Source organism: Condylostylus longicornis, unplaced genomic scaffold (genome assembly GCF_029603195.1).
Source record: "Condylostylus longicornis isolate FDR11 unplaced genomic scaffold, ASM2960319v2 ptg000098l, whole genome shotgun sequence".
Classification (NCBI taxonomy): domain Eukaryota; kingdom Metazoa; phylum Arthropoda; class Insecta; order Diptera; family Dolichopodidae; genus Condylostylus; species Condylostylus longicornis.
Genome location: NW_026578066.1, coordinates 1,697,636 through 1,722,282, shown reverse-complemented (window position 1 = coordinate 1,722,282; position 24,647 = coordinate 1,697,636).

Here is a 24,647-nt window from a genome sequence, read left to right as displayed (position 1 = left end):
TAACGATGTTCCTTTTTTCCTGTCGTTATTATACAAAAATGATAATTTCCCGTAATGTAAATTCAAAGGACAATGTTATTATTTTTCGTAGAAATTTGTTCTAGTGTGGGGAAATTGCACTCATATAAATGTCACGTAATATTATAATAAAAGTCTTGAAAATGATTGAATTCTATACATTAATTTCTAAAATATTAAAGTAATTATATTAAAAGTAACTATTTATAAGTACTTTTCAAACTGCTACTTGAATATTTTGAATACTCATTTGAAATTTCATAGCAAATAAGTTAAGTACTTTTTGGTATTTCTCATTTTTTTCATTACCAAATTTAGAATTTTCAAGAAATTCTAAAAAGGGAATCAAATATTTTCTCATAATGTATAACAAATAAGAGAATAACAAAATTCAAAATATATTATTCGCATTTATTCAATGAATTTAATTACTTATCCTTTAACACTTAGGCTTGAATAAAAAAAAATAATTATTTCAATAAATTTTAAGTAGAAACGCAATTAAAAGTACATGTTATATTATGTGTATACCATTAACACGTACATTAAACATGCATAACAATAAATATAACAAGTAAAATTTACTGAAATGTCAAAAAGTTTAAATGTCAGTAAAATAAGTTCTAATTAATTATTGAAAAAATGAAAGAGTATAATTAAATTAATGCACACAGGCGCGGTTCTGATGTATTCGTCGCCCTAAGCGGTTCCTAAAAAGTGCGCCCCCCCCCCCCCCCCCCCCCCCCTTCAACCTTTTCACCTATTTTATTACTGTGAACAAAATTTAATAGGCGTTGCACATTGTGCATCATAAAGCAGTTTCTTGTAACCTTATTGTGCTGAATTATAGAATTAAAGTCTGGAACTAAACTTTCAATTTTTTGTTTTATAAATTCAAAAACAAGGTAATTTATTTAACTGTACGTTTTTTTATGAAGTTATGATCAGATTTATATCAATCACTTAAACTTGATTTTTTGATTTTAACAACCAAAAAAATTACTTTTTGACGTAAGTGAAACTTATTGTAAAAGGTTCTATGAAAATTATATCAAATGAACTTTTTCACAGCTTATTTGAATATGAAAAAAAGTAAAAAATTATTTTTATTTTTATTCGTAATTTTATTTTTATTTTTATAATTATTTTTATTTTTATTCGTAAAATTTGGCTTTTTATTTCACAAATCGCCTGAGAAATGAAGCAGGGTATAAAAAAAGTTTCGACTTGCATTCAAAAATTTAAGGAAAATAAAAGTTTCGTTCTAAAATTTGTGACTTAAAAACTAAGCTTTTCATGTACATAGCTATAAGCTTTTATACTGTTCATTATATTTTTTTTTAGATTTTATTAAAATAAATGCATTTACTGGTATTTATAGGCTCGTGGTTTTGAAATTTCAGAATGTCGTTTTGCTTAACTGTTTTAATTTTGGAGATAAATGTGTGAAGCAAATTATGCGCCATTTCATTTTACTCTTATTTTTTGGATGACTTACACTACATCAATTCAGCATAAAAATTCTTAACATTCACTTGATTATTAAACAACATTTTTTCAATTCAATATAAGTAGTAGATTTTATCAATTAAAATTTAATTCTGTGATTGATAACAGTTTTTTCAAAAACGAAAGCAGAACATAGTAGTAGAAATTCATAACGATCATGTAATTTTAAAATTCATTCAAAATTTTTTGTTGTTAAACAAAAACAAAATATTGGTATACACAATCTCAATATCAAGCTATGCTTTCCATCATTTAAGAATATTGCTCTCATTCTCTTTTTCTAATTTCTTTCTATTCTCATTCTTAATTTGTGTTTTTTTTGTTTTGTTCTTGTTGTTTACTAATGCAATAGTATACAGAAAAGTAATACATTATAATAATGTGTTTGTTTGTTTGGTGAGTGAGCGCCAACTAAGCAAAAATAAAATTTTGCATGTATGAAACAATTTAAATATAATGTGTACGAACGAGTGTAGCCACTAAGCATAATAAAAACATTGCTTTGTGATATAATTAAATGTGTACGAGCGAGTGTTGATAGGGAGCAATCTCAGCAAAATAAAAATTTTGCTTTATGAGATAATTATATGTGTACGCATGAGTGTTGATCTTATTCATATTAGACAATATAAATTATGTGTACATGTGTATTTTTGAATATTTTTATTTGTTGCGTACATTGCTTCTATATATGTATGTATATTATATGAGACGATTTCACTTATATATATGAACGTTTGAATGTATACAGCTGTGTGAAATAATATTCTGTGTTTATAGGCATATACAGTACATAAAAAATAAGAATGAAAGAGTAGTGTAGAGTAAAGAAATGTATGAGTAATTTTAATTCTATGAACATTTTTTGTTATATGGTGCAAATAGAAAATATGTGTAGGAACAAAATATTATGTTTGCATGTAGGTAGATTTTATTAAGTTAATTTCGCTATAAATTGATGTATAGAAAAAAACTTGGAATCCTTTTTTTTGGGTGAAAATTTTTTTTTTTTAAATTTAGGGGTTTTTTAAGTTTTCAATGGCGCCCCTATTTTTTATCGCCCATTGCAAATGCATACTTTGCATGTATGATAAATCCGGGGCTGAATGCACATATAATATACACATATATGTATGTACGTTTATGTAATTAAAAATGACAATACTTTTATACAAGATGAGAAAGAGTAAAATAATGAAAAGAATACAAAGATGAGCGCATATTAAAACTCATGTAGTCATGTATTAAAGGTTATTGAGGATGAGAGAAACATAAAAATATAAGGGGAAACTTTGAAATGAAATTTTTTTTTTTTCATAAAATTAAATGAAATCGAGTGGAAAATTTAATTTATTTGATCTCAAAGAAAATTAAAATATTTATATAAAATTTTATAAGTACTTTAGATTTTAGTTTTTAAAAATATTGTGTGAATATAAATAAATAACAAAAAAATTAACTTCATGTGAGTTTTAAATATTTTTCTTAAAATTAAATTAGAGTTAATCTTTTAAACTCAGACGTTGGAAATTCGATTATTTTTAAATGTTTAAATGGCATTGTGTGAAATATTTTGAACTTCATAAGAAAATTGTCAACAATTCTAACTATAATTGAACGAAATGCAACAAAACACTCTAAAAAAATTTATAATCAAAACAGTTACAATGACAACTGAATTAAAAACAAGAACATTAAAATGTAATTGTATTAAAACAAAAGTGATAATACTTCAATGTTGTGAGAAAGACAATTTGTAAACATTCATGCCATTAAAATTTTAATTGAGAACAACATTAATTTTTTATAAGGTAAATACGACAGCAATTGTAATGCAGAATTCAATGCAACAACACTAATTAAGTCTATTATTTTATTATCATGTAGCATCAAACATGACTGTCATCAAGGTATCATAATAGCTCGGCATTATAAATTCTCAATTCAAACAACAAGAAGTAGTTAGAAAAATATTTATGCTTAATTCGTATACAAAACTTCTCTCACCAACTACTCGTACTCATATATTTTTTGTTTTAATCTCCCACCACTATTTTACGTATAAGGAGAAAATAAATCTTTAATTTGCAGCAGCTTCATCATCAAAAGCAAAATTTTCAATTAATTTTTGTTTTTCCTTAATTATCTACAATAAAAAATGATTTTTTTTTGTTTTTTTTTTTTTAATTAACAACTAAAATTTTATAATTAATAGTTAATAAAATAATATTTTAAGAAAAAATTTCTCATTAATCTTTTCGAATTGATTAATTTTCTAAACACAAAATAAATTGAGTGAATAAATTGATTGTTTTCTTTTTTTTATAGTCTTCTTTTATAAACAACAAAAACAAAAAAAGAGAAAATAAGAATTTTTACAAAAATCTTTAAAAGAAAATTAGATTTAATAGACTGACGAGAAAAAATAATATTGCCATTAAAATTCTTAAAATTCTTTTCATAAAAAATTTTTTAGCGAGTAGGTTGGTTTTTTATTACAATTTCAAAATTAATAGGGCACTGTTTCTATAAAATGCCATGTTCAAAAGATTATGTTAAAAAAATTTATAAGGAAAAATAAACTAATTAAATAATTTTTTAGAAAAAAAAAATTAAAAATTAAAAATAAGTATTTAAATAAAATAGAAAAATTGTTTAATTAATTTATGTAGTAAAAACTTTTGTACAAACAATTGTTTGGAATCATAAAAATTTTGTTATTTTTTTTCTATAAAAATCATGGGTCATGCTATTCGTAAATTTCGCTGCTATAAAAGAGGAAATAAGGTAAAAAAAAGACCATTATTTTGTAATTTTTATAAAGATTTGAGTTGCCGCGATATTTATGGATTGCTATTGATTTAGAATTGTATACAAAATTCTAGAAATATGAGTGTTGATTGCGGTTGAGAAGGAGGTGACAAAAGAAGAGGAGAAGGTGGAGGTAGAAAAAGAGGTGGTAGAGGAGTAAGATTAAGAAGAGGAAGAATATGAGGGGGAGGAAGAAGAGTAGGAGGGGGAAGAGGAAATGGTGTGAGACAAGTAGAAGAAGGACTTGATGGTGCAGGTGATATAGCGATTTTGATGGTATAGTTTACTGCTTCCATTACCGCTACCCCCACTTACACGGATTTCACTATCACTTCCTAGAATAGTTCCACCTCCGTTATCCCTCTAAATTTATGACTACTTATGCAACCTCTCCTATTTCCACTGCCGCTTCCTACAATGCTACCACCTCCGCTATGCCTCCGAATTTATGACTATATCTCCGCTCTCATGCAGCTCTCTGTGATTGCCCCATAAAATGCAGCTTTGGAACTTTTTTATATTTTACTTAAAATCCTTGCCAAACAATGTACTTGCAATCAATGATATTAAATCTATATTTTATATAAAGAAACGACCACCCACCTTGAATTTTAAAGTTCAAAATCAATAAAATTACTCAATTCAAGTTTCTTTAATTAATCAATCACATCTTCTGCAATTATTATGCAAATAGAGCGAAAATATTCTTATAAAATAAATAATAATAAAAAAAAAACAAATTATTATTTTAAAACAATATTAAAAGTAAAACAATTAAACAATCAATCAAAAACAGAAATAATTCCAGTTGAACTTTATTTAAAAAATCAAAATGAAAACAATACTTTTGCAATTTCATTCAGTTTTCAATTTCATTAAAAAAAAAAAAAAAACACAATATTATAAACGATCATAAAAATTCTTATACAAAATTGAAATTTAAATGGAGTTAAAAAAAAAAATTGTTAACAGAAAATTGTTCAAGGACATTTTTTCATCCTATTTTTAAAAAATTGAAAAGTTTTCCATTAAAACAATGAAATCATTTCGTGAAATACTAAAGCGGAACAAAAAAAACAAATGAATACTTATCCGAAAAGAGAACAAAATTTTACATCCATCCATGCAATCCATGCATCATCATTGGATTAAATTGTGTACAACGAAAATATTAAATCTTTTAAAATATATTGAAATGTCATCTATTATTAAAAATTGAAAAGAGAGAGAAAAAAAAAGTTAAAGAATGAAAGGAAGAAGAAATAAAAATAGGGAAGCAACTTTTAATCCTTTAATCTCCATCAAATAATTAAACGGAAAATTAAAGTTCTATATGATAGTTCAAAAATTCAACTTGTAATTTAAAAATAAAAACGTACAATGAAAATGGAAACCAAATTTTCTTTTATATCGTATTCCCCATTCTCCTATATCGTAACCCAATTTGGAGTAATGATTGCAAAAGACTCGAAAAGTCATTTACAAAAATTAGGGTTTTACGATATTATTAAGAGCCTCATAGCTCACTGAATGAAGAAATCTTACAATATTTTCTTAAATATTTCAAAAAAAAAAAACTTTCTCTTGCTTAGCACTTTAAACGTTTTCAAACACATATACTAATTTCAAAAATAATCCAAACTTCCTTTCATTTTAGCGTAATTACAAATTTGTGTAATTATTACCCCAAATGTAGTCACAATTCAGTCACTTTGTTTTCAAGTTGTAGAATTCAATCGATACTTCGAGAAAAAAAAAGAAAATCAAGTGGAAAACATGAGAATTTTTATTTGAAAGTGAAGTGATTAAAATAAGTGACTGAAGAAGAGAGATATATACAATCGGACTGTATATTTATAACACGAGCAATAGAACGAACGGAACCGAAGAGCAAGGAGTGAAACGAATGCATAAAATAATAATCTCTTGCAAATAATTTTGTGTACAGTGCCCATTTGCGAATCATTTTATATAGAAGAGTGAGTGATACGAAAAAACTACAAAATCTAGATTAGCGCCTTAAAAATTGCATTACCGGACTACAAAGGGTTAAACAATTTTTTTTGTAAAATAATAACAAATGACCAATCATTTTATCTATTCATTTATAATTGTTGTTATCATTTGGAAAAAAAAATAAAAAAAAATCTTGGTATCGACATTTTTCTAATTAAAAAAAAAATATTCTAAAACCACAATATCAATTCTATATTCTTATACCTAACGTTGTTTATACTTAAAAATATTTATTGTGCAATATTACCAATATTATAGTTAATCTTTTCAAAAATGTATATTGGTTTTTTTTTTTTCATTTCTCGCGCCCAACCTGTAACCTTTTATGTTTTTACAATAATTTAATGTTATATGTACATTTATTAATAAAAAAATATTCTAAAGGTCTAACAAAAAAAAAAAATTAAACAGTAATAAAGAACATCATGATGATGTTGTAATAAATCTCATAAAAATAACAAAAGAAAAAATGTAATAAGTTTTACGCTTCATCGGATGCTTCAGCTGTGATTAAATTCAATAAAAGGTGTGTTATACGATATTGTTTAATATTTGCTATAAGTATTAATGTTTTAAGGCTATTGATGCAATTCGAATGTACACATATAATAAAAACGAACAGTAATAAGAGAAAATAGGAGAAAAAAAAAAGAGAGTTAATATTAAATTTGCGATAAAAATAAATATAGAATTATAAAGGCAATATAATTTTACTGTGATGAAACAAAAATGTTAAATGTGAATGTGTTATACATATTACGTACATCTCCAATATGTAAGTATAATTCTGGGCTGTCGTTTGATTATTTGGACGAGGAGCAGAAATATATTAAAAAAAAAAGGGAGCTATTTTCAAAAAAAAGTGGGACCAATTCCTATATTTCATAAAAAAAAAACAATTTACACAACTTAGATCCTAGCTTTAAGATCACAATTTGATTCCATAGCTTTTCGCATCAATATTTTTAAATAATTTTTTTTTTTTTATTTAAAATGCTGCTTACCACTTCAACATAGAAGGAATCTCTTAATTTAGTTTTAATCAAATTAACAGAAGAAAATACCCTTTCAGCTGTCGCACTACAATGCGTTAATCAGAGGGAGCTTTGAATAAATTTTTCAAGTTTTCAACAATATATTCGATCGAATTTAATTAAAATGTCAAAATTGCAATATTATCGTCTATTGAAAAATTTCTATACAAACATATTTCATTTGCTGACGTCCACAAATTTTCCTAAGTTTGGTTATTTCACAATCTGATTAACTAATTGATTAACTTGAATACAAAAAGGTAAGTGGCGGCTTTTGAATTAGCATAAAAAGGTAATATGTCCGATCAGAGCCAAACGACAGCCCTGAAGTATATTATGTATAGGTATAACTTGTATAACACAAAATGTTAAACTTATTAACATAACAAATTATTATGAAACGTGTCGTACATATACATATACATATATATTTCTTATGTATAATTAGAAAAAAAATAATGAATTATTAATAATAGATTAATAAAGATAATTATATATTTAGAAAATTGTTAAATGATGAAACTAATAATAATTGCTATGCTACTTACTTATTTCAATAAGGCAAATTATCTAATGATTGGCTTTTTTTTTGTTTTTTATATAAAAGATTTTTTTTAAAAAAAAAAAAAAAGTGTGAAGAAATTGAAAATATTAGATTTTTTATTTTTTTTTTTTAAGATTAAATTTAATGGCTTTAAATTTAGAAAAAAGAAAACAATTTATTAGAAAATACAATGTAATTTTAATTGACGTTTATTTTACGTAGCAGTAAATTGAGCAAAGAGTTTATATATAGAAAATATACGTTACACTGTTGAAGCATTTAATTACGAGTACAATTAGTTTTTCAAAAATGTAAACAGAGTGACGATATTTTAAGAGAATTTCTTTTATTATTCTCTTAGTACAGAAACTGTTGATGCGGAATAATAAGAAAACCGACCAGTACCATTTCCATTATTCTTCGCACTACTTAAAGGAAATTCAACTCCCTAATATTTTTCGTTTCGTCCTTTCTCATTCTATAGCAGTAGAATAATCTCTTTTTTATTTTTGTGACAGCGAATATAAATGCTAACTGGAAGAGTTGTCATTATTTATTAATTTTTCCAAAAGTGAGATTAGTTTTTTTGTGACAGTAAAATCGCAATGCAACTGAAGTTGAAAAAATTTTTGTTTTCGTTTTTGTAAAAAATTTAAATAAATTTGAACTAAATTGGAGCTCAAAATTTTACAACCAAGTTTCGTTAAAAAAATATTTATCAAAAATTTTAAAAAACTACAACAAAAAACAGTAAAAAATTAAAGTTAACAAAAGAAATCGTTGACACAAAAAGAGAGCGTCATTCTTTATCTCAGTGATTATTTTTAGTCACTGAGTGTGGGAAATATAAAATGAATTCGGTGTTCATTCAGTCACTCGGTCTTGAAAAGTAACAAAATTAATAACTATATTTTTGATACTACTATGAATATAAGAAAATTTCAAAATAGCTAACTAAAATGAGTCGAAAAGTTCAATGACGTATGAGGCTTAATTTAATTGCCTTCGTTAATCAAACAATCTGATGTCCGACATTTTATCTTAAGAGATTTAAACATGATGTTTTAAAGGAATTTTCTTATCAAATCAAAAAAAGTTCATGGACAATGTTTTGTGCGTCAACACTATATAAACAGCAAATATTCAAAATTTTTTGTACGTATTTTAACTTGCTTCTATCTATACCTATATTTTCTCTAGATTACTTTCAATGAATTTCATAAAAGAAGAACGATACTTATGTGAATTAAGAATATGATTTGCATATTTTACTTAAAATATTTTTACGTATATTAGTCTTAACATTTATGCGTTATATAAGCATATACACTCAATTACAATTTTGAATATCATCGGCACCTTTGACATACGCATATATTTTCATTTTATCATAATTTTCATATTTAACTTAAGCATATTCTTAAATATTTTTCCAATTGATCATAATATTTCAAAATCATATTCTTAATACTAAGATATGTTTGAAAGAATATTGTACTCATAAATAGAAAAATAGACCCACATTTTTGTTTTCTAATCTAAAAGTTCTATGAAAGGAGAAAAATTATTCTTAAAATAGATTTTCATATGCACACATCTATTACGTCAATTAATAAAAAATGAAAATACCAATGATTTTTTTTTCACTCTCTTTCTTTTCGAACATAAAAGAAAATCATGTAGGAACACTTATAATCAAATTAGATTCGGTTAAGTTATTTTCTACATAGATAAGCAAAAATATGTTGGTTCATTATAATGAAAACATAATGTAAGCACATACATATATATAAGAATGTTGATAAAATAACAATCATGTAAACAAAATGAAGAAAAAAAATTAAATGGGTATATTGAAGAAAATAAGAAAAATTAAAGGATTTTTTTGTTATTCCCATTTACAAAAACAAATATAAGAGCTAGAGAAAATTTAAAAATAGACCAAAGTATCCAAATATCCGACCAATAAAAATGGATTCATTCAACCTTGTCTAATTCATTTCTTGTCTAATTCATTGTTTTTCTCTTTTTTCCTCTCATCTTATATTTGTTTTTCTCTTACCATTCAAGGGTTTAAAGTCGTAAGTGAATTATTTTTTCACTACTCTCATTTTTTTTGCTTTTTCCAGATTTTCTATTTCTTATATTTATTTTTAGTTTTTCTCAAGTGTATAATTTTTAAAGTGAAAAAAACCAAAAATATAATTTTATTGAATCCAATTCTCTGATCGATTGTTTGATTCAAGTACATACGATTATGAAAATATTACATACAAAGCACAAAATAATAAAATGAGAATTGGTCTTATTGGTCTTATACTTGAATTTAGAAAATTTTATGACAATTTTGTTTTCGTACAAATGGAATGTTTGATTTTAACTTTTATATTGTTATTTTCCGTATTTAAACATTTTATTTTAGTACATTTGTAAAAAAGTTCGAAAAATGTTCTTAATAATTTTACTCTGACCTTGCAGTCGGTCTGGTCAAGAAGACGGTTTAAAAAAAAATTCTACATAAATGAATTGCAAAGATTAATTTCCTTAGAATGAATATTTTGCATATCCTTCCCGTCCTACTCTAAAAGTTATTAGACAATTTCTGAAACTTGAAAAAAAATTATTCTTTCAACCATAAACAAATTGCATATTTTCGGGATGCATTCCTGGTTTTATTTCTGCGAATGTAGGAAGATCAAAATTTACCTCCTCCGCGTGCATTGACAAATTGTACTAATAGACAAAATGACAATTTATTTTAACTGTTATCTTGAATTAGTTTAGTTATATTAAAATCTCTATTGAAAAACTTTCATTCAAACCACAATTGTGTTTTATACACTTTTTGATGCTTGTCCGCCTCCTATGTGTATGCAATCTGTTGGCCATTTTATGAAAATATGTAATAGAATTTATTTTAAGATGTATTTTTAAACAATTTAAGTAATTTAAAAGCAATTTACAACTTTGCTTTCAATTTTATCCGAATTTATATATTTTATTCTGTAGCCTATATGTAGGCAATACATTTTGAAATGGAATATTAGGAACTGAAATGCAATGTATGTACTTTGATTTTTACTTTAAACTTTTGGTATTTAATGTTTAAAATTTTAGATTTAATTGACTAATTAAATTTGACTTTGAAAAATTTTCGCCTTGGCTTATGCAATTTTCATATTTTGAAGGAATTTTGTAATTGTTATGTTCATTTATGGTGCATTATGAGATTTTTTATACTGGTATACGAAATTTAACTTTATCTTCATTTTGTTGCTGATTGCATACAAAACTAATTTAATTCGAAAATTTTTATTTTAATGTTTTTTTTTGTACTTACATGTAATTGCATGTGCATATACGTATACATATACAAAAATAACAAACAACACAAATACTTAGATAAAACATTAAAAAAAAAATTCCTTTTATTCCTAGTATTTTTTTTTATTCTTTATTAAAAAAGTTCACGAAAATTTTAAGTATGAAGAAAAATATTTACAGTGCACTTATGTAATATGCACTTGCAAAGGATACAGATACAAAATGTTTTATAGGCCGTCATTTAAAAAGATAATATTTCCCTTTTTTTTATTTGAACCTAAGTATATGCAATTTTTTTTTTGTTTTCTCTTTTATTTCTTAAAGCTAAAAATGTTCTACTTTTATCATTTTTTTTTTCCAGAACAGCATACAAGTTATATATTCGCTTACGCCCGGAACACCAAAAAATAAAATTTAACTATAACTAAAATTAAATCGAACGTTGCGATCAAATTTCCATACTTTATTACTTAAACCTATTCTAAATCATTTAATCGCAACGTGATTTGACAAAAACAAAATATTTATTTTAAATTAAAATTAAAATTCAACGTTGCAATTAAACTCCTATATGAAATCATTTAATTGCAACGTGATTGAACTTTTACAGACAAAACTAAAGCAAAGTTCCAAATATTCAAATTACAATATTAAAACTTTCCCATGAGAATTATTCTAAACAATTTTTTGCTTACTAAACAGTTATTTCTTATAAATAGAGTAAATTCAATAGCAACTTTGCTTGGTTGGTAATTCAGTAGCTCGTTAGTTATTAAATCGTTTTGCCGTTTAGAAAATAAAGATTTAAAAATAAAGTTAATAAGTTTGGAATTAGAAATTAAAGTGTAATTAATTAATAAATGAAATAAAAAGAACTTTTATAAATCTTAAAATATTTTTTTTGTGTAAAGTAAAAACTTATAATTTAATTGGCGCAGTCGGTAGGATACCGACTCCGTCTATAAAAACAAAAAAAAAAATCTAAACAAAAAAAAAGAAAACACTAACATTTTTCTTAAGTCAATTTAAATGAACAAAAAACTAGAAAATAAAATAGTGTAATGCTCAAACCATTAAGCAAAATTAAATAATAATAATAAAAAAAAAATTTTGTGGTGAACTGAGTGATAAAAGTTTAGTTGTGTAAAGGCGGAGAGCTTTTTTCAAAAAGTTAATTCGGTAAATAAACGAACAAAAAATTATAAGTAAAACACAAATAAAATATCTATTAAAAGATCTTTAATCAAATCAAATTTTACAACTAATTAAATTGATAAAACAAAAATTATAAAAAGAAAAAAAAAAAAAAAAAAAAAAAAAAAAAAAAAAAACCAAAATATTTTTTTTTAACATTTATGAAGAAAAGTGAAAAAGAAAAATACTTTGATAATCTAAAAAATATACAAAAAATTTTAACATGTCACTTGCTGCAATTACATTAAAAGACTTGATAGGCGAAGCTCGTTCAGTACCAATTTTTACTGGACAAGACGCCTACAGTCTAAAATCCTTCATCGAAGAAGTCGAAAGTTTAATTGCCTTAGCAGCGGATGCCGATGCAAAAAACTATCTATACAGAATTTTGTACAGCAAGATCCAGGGTCCTGCAGCGGCAGCAATCCGGAGAATCCAGGAAAAAACTTGGGACGAAGTAAAACAACAACTGAAAGCTACCTTCGGAGTACAGAAATCTTATTTGAAATTAAAAGAAGAAGCAGACTGTATAATTTTTAGAAATGTAAGTGATCTTTATGTTAAATTAAATTCCATATTAAATTTGTTAAATTTAAAATATGATTTGGATGACAATAAATCTTCAGAATTTAATCCAATTAATAATGAAAATTCAATATTAGAAAAATTTTTGAATAAATTAAATAGAGTAGACTCAATGTACCTTAGAACTAAAAATGTAACAACATTAGAAGACGCTTATAGAAGCTTATTAGAAACCAATATATCCGACAGCAAGGTTCCAAACACCAACTCTCAGTATAGGAACAATAATCATACAAATTACAGAAATAACCATAACATAAATTCTAGACATAGTAGTAATAATACAAATTCCAGAAATAACTATAGAAACGCAAATAGAACTTTCAACAATAACAATTACAATAACAACATAAGAAACAATTACACAAATAGACCAATGGACAGAAACTACACTACTAACGAAAAGTTTAGGAATTTTAGGCCCAACCAACAGTTTGGTGGTACAGGTAATAATCTACCAGGACCATCTTATAACGAAAATCGGTCAAGTCCAGTTCCAATGGATGTGGATTCGGGTTCCACAGAAAATTTTCACTGTGGTCCCCCTATCCGACATTACCCTTAGTAGACTTAACAATAGAAGGCAAAAGGCTGACCTGTCTGATCGACACAGGATCAGTTACTTCAATTATAAACGGCAATATTTTTGATCGATCTAAACAAAACAAATTAGAAAATCCAATTCAATTAAAAACACTCGCAGGAAACCAAGCCATTAAATACGAAATAACTACAAAAGTACCTGACGAGTTCAATGAAAATTCAACTATGTCCTGGAAAGTAATGGATCTTAGCAATAAAAACTTTGACGCTCTCTTAGGCCAAAATATTTTAAAACCAATAGGAGCAAATATTAATCTTTCAAAGGAGCGGTTAGAAATTAACAACCGTAATATTAAATTTAATTCAGCTTGTCCTTTTGAAAACACTTGTCAAATAGAACCTTTACAAATCAACCATAATGAATTATTTGAAAAATTATTAAATAAAAATATGAATAGAGAAGAAACTAAATCATTAAAATATATTTTAAACTCTAATAAGGATCTTTTCTATAAAGAAGGAGATCGATTAACATGTGTCAAAGGTGTAAAACATCAAATAATTACAACTGCTTCCCGGCCGATTTATAGTAAAATATATCGGTTTCCAAAAATACATGAGGGGGAAGTAAATAAGCAAGTTCAGGAAATGTTAGAGCAAAATATTATTCAACCATCCAGTAGCCCTTATAATAGCCCTATATGGGTAGTACCCAAAAAATTGGACTACTCAGGGAAACAAAAGTGGCGCATTGTCATCGACTACCGTAAATTAAATGAAATTACGGTTGATGACAAATTCCCGATACCGAATATAGATTCTATATTTGATAAATTGGGTCGCGCTCAATATTTCACCACTCTGGACCTCGCAAAGGGGTTTCACCAGATATTAGTGGATGAAAAAGATCGTCTAAAGACCGCGTTTTCTACACCGCAAGGTCACTTTGAGTTTGTACGGATGCCATTCGGACTAAAGAATGCTCCGGCAACTTTTCAAAGGATGATCAATTACGTTTTAAAGGACTTTATCGGGCGAATTTGCGTTGTCTATCTAGATGACATCCTTATTTTCTCTACATCACTACAAGAACACCTCTCAGCTATTAATAAAATATTTTCAAAATTAAGAGAGTTCAATCTAAAAATCCAAGTGGATAAGTGCAAATTTTTCTCTAAAGAGACAGAGTATTTAGGACACATATTAACACCAGAGGGAATAAAGCCAAACGAAGATAAAATTAATGTAATTAAACAAATCAAACTGCCTAAGACTCCCAAGCAGATAAAAAGTTTCCTAGGCATTACGGGGTACTATCGCAAGTTCATCAAGGACTATGCGAAAGTAGCTCAGCCTATGACTAAATATTTGAAAAAAGGAAATAAAATCAATGAAAATGATATACAATATAAAGACTCCTTTCAAAAATTAAAAGAATTGATTACAACTTATCCTATACTTCGTTACCCTGATTTTAAAAAGAAATTTGTATTAACAACGGACGCGTCCAACTTTGCAATTGGAGCGGTCCTATCACAAGAAAACCACCCAATCTGCTTCGCTAGCAGAACCCTTAATAATCATGAATGCAATTACTCTACTATAGAGAAGGAACTTCTTGCCATAGTATGGGCCACTAAATATTTTCGGCCATACTTATATGGTACAAAATTTTTAATAAGAACAGACCACCAACCCTTAAAATGGTTGCATTCACTAAAAGAACCGAACGCCAAACTACAAAGATGGCGAATCAGAATAAACGAATACGACTTCGAAATAGACTATGTAAAAGGAAAAGAAAATCGTGTTGCTGATTTTTTAAGTAGAATGGATTCTACAAATAATGAAATTAATCATATAGATGACCCTAACGAAACACCTTCTAATAATTCAGTTATAACAACAAACCATAGTCGCCATGAAAATCGATTCCCAACATCCGATATAATAATTAATAAATATTTGACGCAGCTTTATTTGACAAAAGAAAAAGAAGGGGAAATAATTATAAAATATAAAAAATTTAGACAAATCTTTATTAGTGAAAATGAAATCAATAATAGCCATTATTTAAATGACATACTTAGACGATTCATTAGAAATGGAATAACTGCTATCTATTCCGAATTAAATGATGAAAAATTTGATATAGTAAAACAGAAACTCACGGAACTCTTTTCTAATAATAATAAAATGAAATTCATAAAATGTACTAAAAAAGCAATAGACATAGAAAATGAAGAAGAGGCTTTAAAATTAATAGAAAAAATTCATAAAGAATCAAACCATCGAGGTATCGTTGAAAATTATACAGAAGTGAAAGATGAGTTTTTCTTCCCTAAACTTAAGGAACTATTTCATAAGTATATAAACAATTGCGACATATGTAATCAATCAAAATATGATCGCAAACCAAATAAATATAGATTCGAAATTTCCGAAACCCCGAGCTCTCCTAATAAAATAATACACGTCGATTTATTTTTCTGTTATAAGGAAATATTTCTTACAATAATTGACAAATTCTCAAAGCATTTAATGGTCCAACGTCTTAATGACCGAAATGCAACTACTATTATACAAGCACTTCGCAACAGGTTTGCACTATTCGGTAGGCCAGATAAAATCGTTGTCGACAATGAGTTCGATAGTCTTAATATCAAAAACTTCTTTAGAACAGAAAATATAAACGCTCACTTTACGTCACCCAGAAGCCATACCGGAAATTCTACAATCGAACGAGCTCACGGAACTTTAAGCGAACACCTTCGTATCTTAGATACACAAAAATCACATTTAACACCGTATGAAAAAATATTATTCGCAGTCGAAAAATATAATAATTCCATTCACTCTGTAACTAAAGTTAAGCCTATAAACTTTGTAAATAACGAAATAACCGATATTGAAAAAATTAGAAAATTAATTGATGAAAATAAACTTAAAACGATTGAAAAACTAAACAAAGATAGGATAGACCCTGACTATAAAGAAGGAGACAAAGTTCTTGTAAAAAATCCCGAAGCTCTAAGATATAAACATAAAAAGAAATATACGTATATTAAATCTAAATTAATTAACGGTAAATTAAAAGATAACCAGAATAGAAATATTCACCCAAGTAGATTAAAAAGAAATTTTAAATTTTCCTCAGGTAACCCAGAAACAGACTCCACTCAACCACTACCACAACAAACTTAAATTAGCACTACTAATTTTACTCCTCACTTCAAATACTTGTTCTGCAAATATTGACGTTCAGGTATTGGAAAATCGGGGTGGATTCCAACTAATCAAACGGGAAGAAATTCCTATAATTCAAAACTATTCTAAAATTCTTCACTTTATAAATATTAGCGAACTAGAAAATACTTTAGCACAAATTGAAAATAATATTTACAACACTTTTAACCAAGACAATACCACATTAAAACAATTACAAATTCAAATCGAAAAAACTCGACATAACATTAAAACATTACTACCACACAGACAAAAACGAGGACTCATTAATTTAGGTGGCAAAATTTTAAAATGGTTATTTGGAAACTTAGACGATGATGACAAAACTGAAATTGTAGAAAACATAAAACTTATTGAACAGGGAAATTACAACTCCATTCAGACCATAAATAAACAGATTAAAATAAACGACCAATTTCAGAAAAACCTAAATATTCTACAGAAACGAATTAACGAAAACCAAGAAATTTTAAATATTACACTGAGAGAACAAAACAACACCTTTAGCAAAAGCATAAAAAGTTTACAGTTTCTTTCTAGTTACACAAATATTAACTTACTAAATTCAGAAATAGACAAAGTCCAACAAAACATTCTTTTCGCTAAACATGGTATCATGACTCACTCCATTTTATCCAATGAAGAAATTGATGAATTTGAAATCGATGTTTTTAAATATAAAGAAATAAAAAGTTCACTTATTAGTCTAGATAATAATATTATTTTTGCCATTTTGATTCCTAACGTTGCAAAGGAACTTGCAGTTGGATATAAAATTATTCCAGTACCTAACAAAAATTTCGAGGAAATAAACATTGAATCTACTAATATATTGAAATTTAAAAATGAAATTTACTTTAATAATAAACAGAATTGTGAAAATAAACTAAAAGTAATAAATGGTTGTATAAAAAATTTAATGAATAATAATTTTAAGAATTGTACAAAAAGAAAAAATATTAATTTTGAGATTGTGGAAGTTTCATCTAATATTATCTTAGTAAAAAATGCAAATAATGTAATGTTAGAAAATACTTGTAATAACATACAATACAAACTAATTAAAACTAACTTAATTACATATTATAATTGCACTATAAAAATAGATGACGTAATATTCAAAAACATAGAGAGAAAAATTAACAACCACATAATAATACCAAACTATTTAGAACCTTATAATGTTAGTTATATACCAAATTTAGAAAATATTAATTTGAAGCAAATTGAAAATTACAATGAAATAGAATTTGTAAAATTTGAAATTAAAAACCATTATATTTTAATACTGTCAAATATCTCTATTATATTGCTTTTAATAATTTTTATTACAAAATACTATATGAAAAAATTTTATAAATGTAAAAAACGGCCAAACGATACAAATGAAAATAATAGTAAAGGAAATATAATCTCTGGAGCTCAGGAGAGCTTCCAGCTTAACGAGGGGGGAGTTATATATTCGCTTACGCCCGGAACACCAAAAAATAAAATTTAACTATAACTAAAATTAAATCGAACGTTGCGATCAAATTTCCATACTTTATTACTTAAACCTATTCTAAATCATTTAATCGCAACGTGATTTGACAAAAACAAAATATTTATTTTAAATTAAAATTAAAATTCAACGTTGCAATTAAACTCCTATATGAAATCATTTAATTGCAACGTGATTGAACTTTTACAGACAAAACTAAAGCAAAGTTCCAAATATTCAAATTACAATATTAAAACTTTCCCATGAGAATTATTCTAAACAATTTTTTGCTTACTAAACAGTTATTTCTTATAAATAGAGTAAATTCAATAGCAACTTTGCTTGGTTGGTAATTCAGTAGCTCGTTAGTTATTAAATCGTTTTGCCGTTTAGAAAATAAAGATTTAAAAATAAAGTTAATAAGTTTGGAATTAGAAATTAAAGTGTAATTAATTAATAAATGAAATAAAAAGAACTTTTATAAATCTTAAAATATTTTTTTTGTGTAAAGTAAAAACTTATAATTTAATTTACACAATAATTTTTATAAGCCTTATACCTATGTAAATTTGTTGTAAGTATGCACATATGTACATATGTACACTTATGTATACACCTACTCCCTTTATGATGAGTAGGAAATTCATTTATTTTTATGTTTTTTTTTTTTCATTTCAGAGTGCATTCTAATGTAAACAAAATAAGAAAAAAATTTCACTTTCTAAAAAATGCCAGAGAAACAGAGAAAAAAATTATTATTGCTTTTTTTTTTGTTTTTACTAATTTAATCTTAAATAACTCGAACTTCATGTTAGAAACTAAGCTGCTATATAAAAATGTACGGTGTATAACATGGAAACGAGAAAGCGCCTTAAAAGTAAAACTGTAAATGTACATGTATTAAATATTTTTATGTATGTGAAATGTAAATAAATTTACACTTAAAGTAAAATAAGAAGATATCTAAACATATACATGCTCTCATACATATATATAAGAAAACTCATTTTCATATTAAAAGATAAAAGAGGGAGAACAACAAAGAAAAATTTTCTCATTTCTTTGAGAGCATAAGCTTTTTACTTTAAGTTCAGCTCTTTAAAAGCTAGAGTAGTTGAAAAGAAAAACAAAGGTAAGAAAGCAAAATGGACAGAAAAGAGCCTTTATTTTCATTATTTTTTTTTTCTTATTATTTTTTTGTTATGAAATTTTGCACTAATGGTGCACTAGGGAATATTTTTCTTTTCCTTTAGTTTTAGTTTTTTTTATATATTTTCCAATTTAATCTTTTGATCGACTTTCTTCATTCGGATCAGAAATTTCTAAGTTATTTTACTATATTTATGAATATTAAAGATTCAGTTGAGAAAGTAAATAATTTTTAAAATTTTATTTTTTAGTCTTGTCGTAAACTCTAATGAAACTTTCATGCCACATGTGCGAAGATATTAAAGTCATACTCGTATACCACAACTTTAAATACAGTTGTATTGAAAATAATTTTACAACTTCGATTTCTCAAAGTTCTATACACCTACTACCGTACTGGAATTAAAATGTTATGCAACTCGTAATCAGGACCATTGGAGGCCTAAAAATATTTGTTTATTTTTTTTTTAAATTATATTACAAATTTCTTTATTATGTTCTTAAAACGCTTTAGTCAACCATTGCAATGATTCGATTGCCTTCAAAAAATCGAATAAAAAGTTCTTGCTGAAGCAAATTATAGAATTTTTCAAACATTTCAGTAAAATTCGATAAATTTTCAACATACTGTTGAAAATTACGAAGAAGGTTCTAAAAGTTCGATTTTTTTCAAAGACTGAGTCTGAATTTTAAACTCACTTTATATGAAAAGAAGTTCTCGCATTTGAGCATTTTCTCTTTAAATCTCAAATACTTTTAAAATACACGCACTACTTAAATTTTTCTATTAATAATATTAAAGTTATTTAACATTATATTAAGAAGAAGTGTAAATTAAAAAAAGAATAAAGAAAATAACGCCTCAAAAAAAAAAGTTATGGGGAAAAAAAGATGATAAGTAAAATTGCTTTAAAATTAAAATTAATAACTGAAAAAAAAACACCTTACGTCCATATTTTAGCCATTTTGTTTGCTTTTTACACCTGGCGATCATTAAATAAAACAAAAGCGACGTCATCATAAATTTTCCTTTTTTCAAATTTTTTATTTTCCCCATAAAGATATTAAATGGCACGACATATAAATATTGAACGTACATATACATCATAAATATAATAATAAACGAAAAAACATGGAGTTGATCGTGTCAACTCTAAGATACCTAAGCAAATATTTTGTAAAGTTTTGTTACAGTTGACAAAAGGAATCAGTTTTTTCATTTATCTGTGATTCTAAAAATATTATTTTTAAATTTGTATAACAGTTCTTGTAAGAATTTATACAACTATTACCAAATGCTATTGGAATAGTAACTCTATTGATCAACTTGTTTAAAATATTGTAAGTTTTATTGGTACCAACCGAGCTGTTGTTACAGCCTGGCATGTACTCAAATTACTTCTTCAATTGAACCGAAATGTAATAGGGTTCTTGTGAAGGAAATTTAATTACCATAGCTTAATGCATTTTCAAATTATTGATGGAACAGATGCCTTTAAATTAGACTCTGATTAAACGTCCATATCTCAGACTATTACTTCTTGTCATTACAAATAGAACGGAAATTTACAAATGAAATGGTAAATTTATAATACCTTTGGAACATTCGTTCGTACGGCTATAAAGAAAGGCACATTTATGATTGCATACTTATAGGTTTTTATACACATATACATATAAGAATCTTTTTCTTTTCTTAAATATTTTATGGTAAAGAAAAAGTGAAGGAAAGTAAAAAAAAAAAAAAACAAATCAAAAATCAGAATTGAAGCAGCCAAGCTTTAACGTATCATAACGGTTTTATTAAAGAAGAGAAAAAAAAATGAGAATATAAATATTATTCGGGTCAATGAACTCTCTTTTTTCTCTCCCCCTACTCTCTTTCACTCCCACTCCTCTTCCGCTTTGTAAGCATCATATAACTTTATGCTTCTTTTTATATCCTGCTTGTTTTTTTCGTTCTTCTCTTTTTATGTTATCTTTGTTTTTATATGCTTCCTTTTTTTTCTTCTTTTATGCTCATATGCCATAAATAATAAAAGAGATGAAATTATCGTACATAAGGAATTTCTCCCTTCTGAATTTACACACATTTACACATGTACTCACATCCATTTGAAAGTTGTATAAAGCTCTTGTAATTTTTCTTTTCTCATATGCGCTATTCTGTCTGTCTTTTAGTTTTTTTTTTCGCATTTTTGTTGGTTTTTTTTATGTTTTTTGACAAAGGAATAAAAAATTATTATGTGAAAGAATTATTTTAGCTTAACTTTTATAGGTTTGTACAGAGTACCTTTAAGCAGGGCATATTGGTACATACTTGTACATCGTACCTATCTAGAATTCCTTTTTTGAAGAAAAGAGGAGCATTGAAGCTATTCCCCCCCCGCCCCCCCCCTCTCCACGCAAAAAAAGAAATGTTTTTTTAAGGTCCTTCATCAAGTGTTTTTGTTTCGACTGATTAAAAATAAACTAAAGACAAAAAAAATACAAAGAAAGTTTTATTTTTGGTACAAGAAAAAAAAACAGAAAAAAATTTTTAGTACTTAACAAAGAGAAAAAAAAATTAGAAAAAAAAAAAACAGAAAAGAAACCATTTTTCAAAAAGGATGTTAAAGGATGTTTTATAAGAAAAAATTTTGAATTTTAAAGAAAAAGAATTTTTTTTATTATTTTTTTTTTTTTTTGTGTGCAACAGTCTTGTTGACCTATGTAATGCTCCATATAGAGCTATATTAAAAAATAATTTTCTTTAAGAATAATTTGGTTAACTTAAAACAGTGTACAGTAAATTAATGGTATAAGAGCCGCAAATATTTCTATTACAACTGGCAGACAGACGTACGACCGAAGAAAAACTAGAAATTTTCTATGTAAAATTTAACTCAGTATCTCTTGAGTATCTCTCTAAGTAAGCTAGCCATATTCCTGTAGTATTTGCTTTACATCTTTAATATATTTAAGACAACCATATTTCGAATCTGAATTCAATTAAAATTCTTCAGTGAATCATATAAAAGAAAAATTTACATAAATATACGAAATCATACTTATACAAGCACAACTTAGAAAGAAATTTGATAATGATTTAATACTTATGTCAATTAAAGAATTACTTTTAAGTAGTTAAGAACATGTACAGTTCGCTCCATAATAATACTATTAAGAAGGGTACTGTAGTGATGTCTAAATGAATTGTATGAAAATTTTTTAATAATAGAAAAGATAATATTGCCAAAGAAATATTAATCATTCCATGTATATATAATAATTTTTATTCTACATCATATTGCTTACAGTTAAACCACTTACTTCACTATTCCCCCCAAGTAATGCCACTAGCCATCAATTAACTTCCTACTAAGATATTTCGAGTAAAACCAAAATATAAAGTTGATTTTGCGGTAGTGTAATACAATCTGCCCCTTTTGTTTTAACCTATAATAAGATTGTAATTCTATAGTTAGTGTGAAAATGTACTCACAACTTATTCCTAAATGGATGGTAATACGCTTAGACCATAAAATTATTCAAAACTGATAACAGAATTTGGTTGAAAATAATTTCCTTGTCTATTTTCCCAATTTAAGGAGCAAGATATTCTTAAACTTTTGTACATTATTATGCATTGAGCACTATACTTAAACTACTGATAAATTCCAGTAATATGGCCACGATCATAAGTCGGACACCGCCACATAATTTTATACTAAAATTTTTCTAAAATATTTTTATCAAAAATCAAATAAATCTGATTTCTACTGCACATAATTCTAATACAGAAGACATAAAAGAGAGCAACATATTGTTTCTAAAGTATTTAGTATTCAAAGTTTTCCATTCTTTAAGTGGAAAAGGTTATAAAATGTTTGGAACTTTTGGAAAATATAGACAAAATAATAATAATAAAAGAAAAAATAAATAATATTTTTCTTTTAAATTTTTATTGTGTTTGTTTTAGAAAATTTGTAATATTAATGCCCTATTTTTTTTTATGGTTTTTTTGTATAAAAGTTAAAAAAAAAAATGAATACGAAATTAAAGTTAAACAATTTATTAAAGAGACTTAATCCTATTACAATATTAATTTAATTTTAAGGACTCTTTAATATACACATGCATATATATATATATATATAAAAGAAAAAAGGTTCCAATCCAATCATAAAAATTTCTTAATTTTAAAAATATTTTAAAGACCAAATATTTTATTGCTCTTTTTTATTATTTTATAATTTTTATTTTTTTAAATATCAGATGTTTTTTAATTATAAAGTATTTTTTGATGAAGGTTTTTGAAAAAATTTTTTTTAAAAAAATAATCCCTAAAAAAAAATTTTTTTTTTGAAGTAAGTAATGCTGACTTTAATTGAAAATAATACGAAAATTTCGTTTCTTGAGCGAGAACGTGTTTTTATTAAATACAAAGAATCAAATTGGAATTATTTGGTTTTGAAAGCTTGCGAATCGTAGCAGTTTTAAGATTGTTCAAAATTTTATTTTCGAACATTATTATTTAGCCGATCAGAGACGGCTCATAATCAACAATTATTAAACAAAACTGTTTTTACCACACCAAGTATTGACTAACTTATTAAGGCAAGAACACTTTTTCGAAATTGTTTCCAAAAAAAAAATGGCAACTTAATTCATTGGAAATTCTCGAAAGCAATTACAAAACTGGTATGAGCCTTTACGAGATATGAGCCTTTGTTGAGCATAGGAATAATTTGAGCAGCTCAAAAATTTTGAGGCATTTTTCGGATCTTTTTTAGAATCTTTTTCGGAGTTTTGGGACCAAAGTACCTATTTAAAAAAAATCTATACCGATACGAAATATGGATGTATTTGACGACTTTCGACTATAATTAAAAAGATTTCAGAAGAAAAATTAGTGGAGGAAAGGTATACTCGTATAATGTCAACCAAAAAATTTTAGTGTTAAAATTCTTTTGAAGCTCTCTTCACTAAAACACATCAATCGAATGTGTTTTGTTTAAAGTTCATCTGAAACATCGGGCAAAAGCACAAAATATAGAAGACAATATGCTAATATTTAAGCTCCAGGATTTCAAGAGAAAAAAAAATTAAACAAAGAACTTTTTAATATTGTTCTCTAAGAAAATAAAGTACGTCTTTTATATTTGAATTCTCTGCCATAAACTAATCACATTGACGAACTTTATATACAAAT